Source organism: Hyperolius riggenbachi, chromosome 10 (genome assembly GCF_040937935.1).
Source record: "Hyperolius riggenbachi isolate aHypRig1 chromosome 10, aHypRig1.pri, whole genome shotgun sequence".
In the NCBI taxonomy this organism is placed as follows: Eukaryota; Metazoa; Chordata; class Amphibia; order Anura; family Hyperoliidae; genus Hyperolius; species Hyperolius riggenbachi.
Genome location: NC_090655.1, coordinates 212338907 through 212347113, shown reverse-complemented (window position 1 = coordinate 212347113; position 8207 = coordinate 212338907).

Here is an 8207-nt window from a genome sequence, read left to right as displayed (position 1 = left end):
TCAACCCGGGCACCTCAGAAAAATTAAACCTTTTTTTTTTTTTTATGGTTTTTTGGTTTTTGGTTTTGCAACCAATATAGCTATTGTTTGACGTAATAGCTGGTGGCAGAGTGGCAGCAGAAGGTAAATCATCTGTGTACCCTGGCAGTGGGAAACACAGACAGACAGCAGCAGCAGGAGGAGGAATGGAGGAGTAGGCGAGCAGCTATTGTTTGACGTAATAGCTGGTGGCAGAGTGGCAGCAGAAGGTAAATCATCTGTGTACCCTGGCAGTGGGAAACACAGACAGGCAGCAGCAGCAGCAGCAGGAGGAGGTGTGGAGGAGCAGTGTGAGTGTGGCAGCAGGTAGGCAGCGTGACATAATAGCCCTGGTACCTAGCGGTGATACCAGGGCTGTAAATAAACACAACAGGAGGTCCCAGACAGCGGTCGTGCAGCCCACATTGTGTCCAATACACAACTGGGACAACACAGTTTTCAACCCGGGCACCTCAGAAAAATTAAACCTTTTTTTGTTTTTTTATGGTTTTTTGGTTTTTGGTTTTGCAACCAATATAGCTATTGTTTGACGTAATAGCTGGTGGCAGAGTGGCAGCAGAAGGTAAATCATCTGTGTACCCTGGCAGTGGGAAACACAGACAGACAGCAGCAGCAGGAGGAGGAATGGAGGAGTAGGCGAGCAGCTATTGTTTGACGTAATAGCTGGTGGCAGAGTGGCAGCAGAAGGTAAATCATCTGTGTACCCTGGCAGTGGGAAACACAGACAGACAGCAGCAGCAGCAGCAGGAGGAGGTGTGGAGGAGCAGTGTGAGTGTGGCAGCAGGTAGGCAGCGTGACATAATAGCCCTGGTACCTAGCGGTGATACCAGGGCTGTAAATAAACACAACAGGAGGTCCCAGACAGCGGTCGTGCAGCCCACATTGTGTCCAATACACAACTGGGACAACACAGTTTTCAACCCGGGCACCTCAGAAAAATTAAACCTTTTTTTTTTTTTTATGGTTTTTTGGTTTTTGGTTTTGCAACCAATATAGCTATTGTTTGACGTAATAGCTGGTGGCAGAGTGGCAGCAGAAGGTAAATCATCTGTGTACCCTGGCAGTGGGAAACACAGACAGACAGCAGCAGCAGGAGGAGGAATGGAGGAGTAGGCGAGCAGCTATTGTTTGACGTAATAGCTGGTGGCAGAGTGGCAGCAGAAGGTAAATCATCTGTGTACCCTGGCAGTGGGAAACACAGACAGACAGCAGCAGCAGCAGCAGCAGGAGGAGGTGTGGAGGAGCAGTGTGAGTGTGGCAGCAGGTAGGCAGCGTGACATAATAGCCCTGGTACCTAGCGGTGATACCAGGGCTGTAAATAAACACAACAGGAGGTCCCAGACAGCGGTCGTGCAGCCCACATTGTGTCCAATACACAACTGGGACAACACAGTTTTCAACCCGGGCACCTCAGAAAAATTAAACCTTTTTTTTTTTTTTTATGGTTTTTTGGTTTTTGGTTTTGCAACCAATATAGCTATTGTTTGACGTAATAGCTGGTGGCAGAGTGGCAGCAGAAGGTAAATCATCTGTGTACCCTGGCAGTGGGAAACACAGACAGACAGCAGCAGCAGGAGGAGGAATGGAGGAGTAGGCGAGCAGCTATTGTTTGACGTAATAGCTGGTGGCAGAGTGGCAGCAGAAGGTAAATCATCTGTGTACCCTGGCAGTGGGAAACACAGACAGACAGCAGAAGGGCAGTACACAGCAGCCCACTGTAGGTGTAAAATGTGTGGCTGCAGGCGACGTAATAGTCAAAGTGAACCAGGCTGGCTTAGTGAGCAGGAGCCAGGAGGTGGTAAAGGGTGGTAAGGCACATTAACGATGGTTCCGGCAGCCAGTTCATGTCCCCCTCTCGCCGACAACAGGGGCCAGGAACTCGCCTTCCACCCACGCCTGGTTCATCTTGAGAAACGTCAGTCTGTCCACAGACTTGTGAGACAGACGTGAGCGTTTCTCGGTGACCACGCCACCAGCTGCACTGAAGCAGCGCTCGGACAGCACGCTGGAAGGGGGGCAGGACAGCACTTCCAGGGCGTACTGCGCCAGCTCGCTCCAGATCTCCATGCGCTTGACCCAATACTCCATGGGATCAACAGGGGCATCGCTGTCAAGCCCGCTGTACGACCCCATGTAGTCAGCCACCATGCGGGTCAGGCGCTGGCTGTGACCGGAGGAGGATGCTGCTGCATGCATCTCCTCTCTAGTCACTGCTGCCGGAGCCTCTACAGTCCTGTAGAGCTCGTGGCTGAGAGACAGCAGGTCTGTGGGGCGCTTGCTGCTGCTGGATGCAGGCACCTGCTGCTGCCTCTGTGCTGGCTGCTGGACAGTGGGGGTGGAAGGCTGGGGGAAGGCTTCCTCCAAGCGCTCAACAAGGGCCTGCTGCAAGCTCCTTATTTGTTGCGCTGGGTCTCCTCCTGCAGGCGGCAGGAACTGGCTCAACTTCCCCTTGAGGCGTGGGTCCAACATCATGCTGATCCAGATCTCCTCCCTCTGCTTCATCTGGATCACCCTGGGGTCCCTGCGCAGGCACGTCAGCATGTGCGCTGCCATTGGGAAGAGGCGGGCCACGTCTGCTGGCACATCGACGTCAGTGCTGTCCTCATCCTCCTCCTCTGCCGCCTCATCCTCTCTCCACCCCCGCACCAACTCAGCTGCGCTGTGCTGATCCCCCTCATCAGCAGCCAGGTCAGGGACCTCCACCAAGTCCTCCTCCTCCTCCCCCTCAGAGGTGGACTGCGCAGCTGGTTGCCACTCCTGCTGGTCCAAGGCTGCCGCTCCCTGTTCCAGCAAAGCATCGAGGGCCCTGTTCAGCAGAGAAACCAGGGGCACCCACTCGCAGACCATAGCATGGTCCCTGCTCACCATGTTTGTGGCCTGCAGGAAGGGAGCCAGCACAAAGCACACCTGCTGCATGTGCCTCCAGTCATCATCGGGGACGATGGACGGGATGTTGCTGGTCTTGTCCCTTCTCTGAGCTGCGGAAACAGTGGCCAGGGCAAGGTACTGGTTGACAGCGTGCCTCTGTTCAACCAGACGCTCCAACATCGCCAGGGTGGAGTTCCAGCGAGTCGGAACGTCAAGGATCAGCCGATGGCGTGGCAGATCCAGCTCCTTTTGCACGTCTTCCAGGCTCGCACAGGCTGCAGCCGAGCGCCGGAAGTGACGCACAACATTCCTTGCCATTTCCAGCAGTTCGCCCATCCCCTGGTAGGTGCGCAGGAACTTCTGCACCACCAGGTTCAGCACGTGGGCAAGACAGGGGATGTGGGTCAGGTTTCCCCTGTCTATTGCGGCAACCAGATTGGCCCCATTGTCGGCCACCACCTCTCCGACTCTGAGGCCTCTGGGGGTCAGCCAAATCCTCTCCTGCTCCTGGAGTTTGGCCAACACATGGGTTGCCGTCAGCTTGGTCTTCCCAAGGCTGACCAAGTGCAGCAGCGCTTGGCAGTGGCGGGCCTTCACGCTGCTGCTGAGGCGGGGGGTTTGGCCAGGTGTGCCGGAGGATGGCAGAGGATCGGAGGAACCTGCTGCAGTTCCCCTGACCCTGCGGGGTGGCACCACCCACTGTGTTGCTGCTGCTGCTGTGCCCGCTGCTGCTCTCCCATCCTCACCCCCTTCCACCAAGCTGACCCAGTGGACAGTGAAGGACAGGTAGCGGCCTGTCCCGAAGCGGCTGCTCCAGGAGTCCATGGTGACGTGGACCCTTTCACCAACCGCGTGCTCCAGCCCTCGCTCCACATTGGCCATCACAAAGCGGTGCAGTGCAGGAATGGCCTTGCGGGCAAAGAAGTGTCTGCTGGGGAGCTGCCAGTCTGGGGCTGCGCAAGCAAGCAGCGCACGAATGTCGCTCCCCTCCTGCACGAGCGTGTACGGCAGGAGTTGGGAGCACATGGCCCGTGCCAGCAAGCCGTTCAGCTGCCGCACGCGACGGCTGCTGGGAGGCAGAGCCCTAACCACCCCCTGGAAGGACTCGCTCAAAAGGCTCTGGCGTGGCCTTTTGCTGACACGGGAATCAGCAGACACAGCAGAGGAGGCCACTGAGGACTGGCTGCCAGAACAGGCCTCAGTGTCGGCGGCAGGAGTTGCAGAGGGGGGAGGAGCAGTGCGTTTCCGCACTCCTGCTGGTGCTGCTGGAGGAGCAGGAGGGCGGGTGGCTGCTGTTGCTGCTGCTGCTGCTGAAGGCTGTGCAGTGATGGGTGTGGTGCCACTGCCAGCACCAGATGCCTTCAGCCTCTGGAACTCCTCATGCTGGTGGAAATGTTTAGCCGCAAGGTGGTTGATGAGCGAGCTGGTGCAGAACTTTAAGGGGTCTGCACCTCTGCTCAACTTCCGCTGACAGTGGTTGCAAGTGGCGTACTTGCTGTACACAGTGGGCATGGTGAAATATCGCCAGATTGGTGACTTAAACATCCCCCTACGGCATGGAAGCGCTGCTGCCTGTCTCCCTGTGGTGGTTGGGGGGGGGGCTTGGGGGGCTTGGGTGCGGCTGGTGGTGGTACTGGCAGATGCTGCTGCTGCTGAGCCTGAGACACCAGCAGGCTGTGGGACCTGCCTACTGCTGCTGCCAATGCTTGCAATGATGCGCCTCCTTGCAAGGCCCACAAGAGCATCCTCCTCCTCCTCCTCAGAGCTGCTGAGGACGACATCCCCTGGAGGTGGTGGCACCCAGTCTCTGTCTGTCACCGGGTCATCATCATCCTCCCCCTCCTGAAACATGTCCTGCTGGGATGAGGACCCCCCAAACTCCTCTCCTGATGCATGGATGGGCTGCTTGACTGTCGCCACAGTCTTGCTTTCCAATCCCTCATCCCCCAAAGTGCCCATCAGCATCTCCTCCTCAAGATCGCCAACAACAGCAGACAATTTACTCATGATGCCTGGGGTCAAAAGACTGCTGAATGACAGGTCGGCGAGTGACGGTGAACTGGCCTCCTCCCCAGACCCTGCTGGGCGGCTGCTGCGAACAGGGGTGGTGGTGGTGGTGAGGGTGGAGGCCTCGGATGCAGAGCTGATGGCGGGCTGCTCATCCTCCGTCATGAGTTGCACCACAGTGTCTGCATCCTTTTCCTCAATGGGACGTTTCCGACCCGGCTGGAGGAAAATGGGAGCAGGTGCTACACGCTGCTGCTGCTGTGTCTCTGCAGCGTGAGTTGCAGATGCTCCTGCTGGGCGGCGCCCAAGGCGTCCACGGCCAGTGGCTATGGGAGGAATGTTAGCCACTGACGCTGCTGCTGCTGCTGCGGAACTGTGCATGGTGGCGCGCCCGCGGCCGCGGCTTGCCACAATGCTGCTCCCTCTCCTCCTGATTCCCTTGCTGCCCTTCCCCTTGCCCAAACCGCGCTGGCTGCCACTTCCAGACATCTTAAATGTTTTGGGCGTATAGACAAAAGTTTTGTAAAAGGGCGGGTGAAAAGTGGGGTACTTTAATGGAGTGGGTTGGTTGGTGAGGTGACTGAGTGAGTGTCCCCTAGTACAGTAAGTAAGTAGTAACAGTCAGGAAGTACAACTAGCAGTTACAATAATCAGTAGTAATCACAAGTAAATTTAGTGTGTGTACACTCAGACAGTGAGTGCACGCACGCAGGAGCTAGTAGCCTATGAACACAGTGACTGAGTGTCCTAGACTCCTAGTACAGTAAGAGTAAGTAGTAACAGTAAGTAGAACTAACTAATTACAATAATCAATCAGCGATCAGAAGGAAATGGAGTGTGGGTGGTGTGTGTACACTCAGACAGTGAGTGACCGCACGCAGGAGCTAGTAGCCTATGAACACAGTGACTGAGTGTCCTAGACTCCTAGTACAGTAAGAGTAAGTAGTAACAGTAAGTAGAACTAACTAATTACAATAATCAATCAGCGATCAGAAGGAAATGGAGTGTGGGTGGTGTGTGTACACTCAGACAGTGAGTGACCGCACGCAGGAGCTAGTAGCCTATGAACACAGTGACTGAGTGTCCTAGACTCCTAGTACAGTAAGAGTAAGTAGTAACAGTAAGTAGAACTAACTAATTACAATAATCAATCAGCGATCAGAAGGAAATGGAGTGTGGGTGTGTGTACACTCAGACAGTGAGTGACCGCACGCAGGAGCTAGTAGCCTATGAACACACAGTGACTGAGTGTCCTAGACTCCTAGTACAGTAAGAGTAAGTAGTAACAGTAAGTAGAACTAACTAATTACAATAATCAATCAGCGATCAGAAGGAAATGGAGTGTGGGTGGTGTGTGTACACTCAGACAGTGAGTGACCGCACGCAGGAGCTAGTAGCCTATGAACACACAGTGACTGAGTGTCCTAGACTCCTAGTACAGTAAGAGTAAGTAGTAACAGTAAGTAGAACTAACTAATTACAATAATCAATCAGCGATCAGAAGGAAATGGAGTGTGGGTGGTGTGTGTACACTCAGACAGTGAGTGACCGCACGCAGGAGCTAGTAGCCTATGAACACAGTGACTGAGTGTCCTAGACTCCTAGTACAGTAAGAGTAAGTAGTAACAGTAAGTAGAACTAACTAATTACAATAATCAATCAGCGATCAGAAGGAAATGGAGTGTGGGTGTGTGTACACTCAGACAGTGAGTGCACGCACGCAGGAGCTAGTAGCCTATGAACACAGTGACTGAGTGTCCTAGACTCCTAGTACAGTAAGAGTAAGTAGTAACAGTAAGTAGAACTAACTAATTACAATAATCAATCAGCGATCAGAAGGAAATGGAGTGTGGGTGGTGTGTGTACACTCAGACAGTGAGTGACCGCACGCAGGAGCTAGTAGCCTATGAACACAGTGACTGAGTGTCCTAGACTCCTAGTACAGTAAGAGTAAGTAGTAACAGTAAGTAGAACTAACTAATTACAATAATCAATCAGCGATCAGAAGGAAATGGAGTGTGGGTGGTGTGTGTACACTCAGACAGTGAGTGACCGCACGCAGGAGCTAGTAGCCTATGAACACAGTGACTGAGTGTCCTAGACTCCTAGTACAGTAAGAGTAAGTAGTAACAGTAAGTAGAACTAACTAATTACAATAATCAATCAGCGATCAGAAGGAAATGGAGTGTGGGTGTGTGTACACTCAGACAGTGAGTGCACGCACGCAGGAGCTAGTAGCCTATGAACACAGTGACTGAGTGTCCTAGACTCCTAGTACAGTAAGAGTAAGTAGTAACAGTAAGTAGAACTAACTAATTACAATAATCAATCAGCGATCAGAAGGAAATGGAGTGTGGGTGGTGTGTGTACACTCAGACAGTGAGTGACCGCACGCAGGAGCTAGTAGCCTATGAACACACAGTGACTGAGTGTCCTAGACTCCTAGTACAGTAAGAGTAAGTAGTAACAGTAAGTAGAACTAACTAATTACAATAATCAATCAGCGATCAGAAGGAAATGGAGTGTGGGTGGTGTGTGTACACTCAGACAGTGAGTGACCGCACGCAGGAGCTAGTAGCCTATGAACACACAGTGACTGAGTGTCCTAGACTCCTAGTACAGTAAGAGTAAGTAGTAACAGTAAGTAGAACTAACTAATTACAATAATCAATCAGCGATCAGAAGGAAATGGAGTGTGGGTGGTGTGTGTACACTCAGACAGTGAGTGACCGCACGCAGGAGCTAGTAGCCTATGAACACAGTGACTGAGTGTCCTAGACTCCTAGTACAGTAAGAGTAAGTAGTAACAGTAAGTAGAACTAACTAATTACAATAATCAATCAGCGATCAGAAGGAAATGGAGTGTGGGTGTGTGTACACTCAGACAGTGAGTGCACGCACGCAGGAGCTAGTAGCCTATGAACACAGTGACTGAGTGTCCTAGACTCCTAGTACAGTAAGAGTAAGTAGTAACAGTAAGTAGAACTAACTAATTACAATAATCAATCAGCGATCAGAAGGAAATGGAGTGTGGGTGGTGTGTGTACACTCAGACAGTGAGTGACCGCACGCAGGAGCTAGTAGCCTATGAACACACAGTGACTGAGTGTCCTAGACTCCTAGTACAGTAAGAGTAAGTAGTAACAGTAAGTAGAACTAACTAATTACAATAATCAATCAGCGATCAGAAGGAAATGGAGTGTGGGTGGTGTGTGTACACTCAGACAGTGAGTGACCGCACGCAGGAGCTAGTAGCCTATGAACACACAGTGACTGAGTGTCCTAGACTCCTA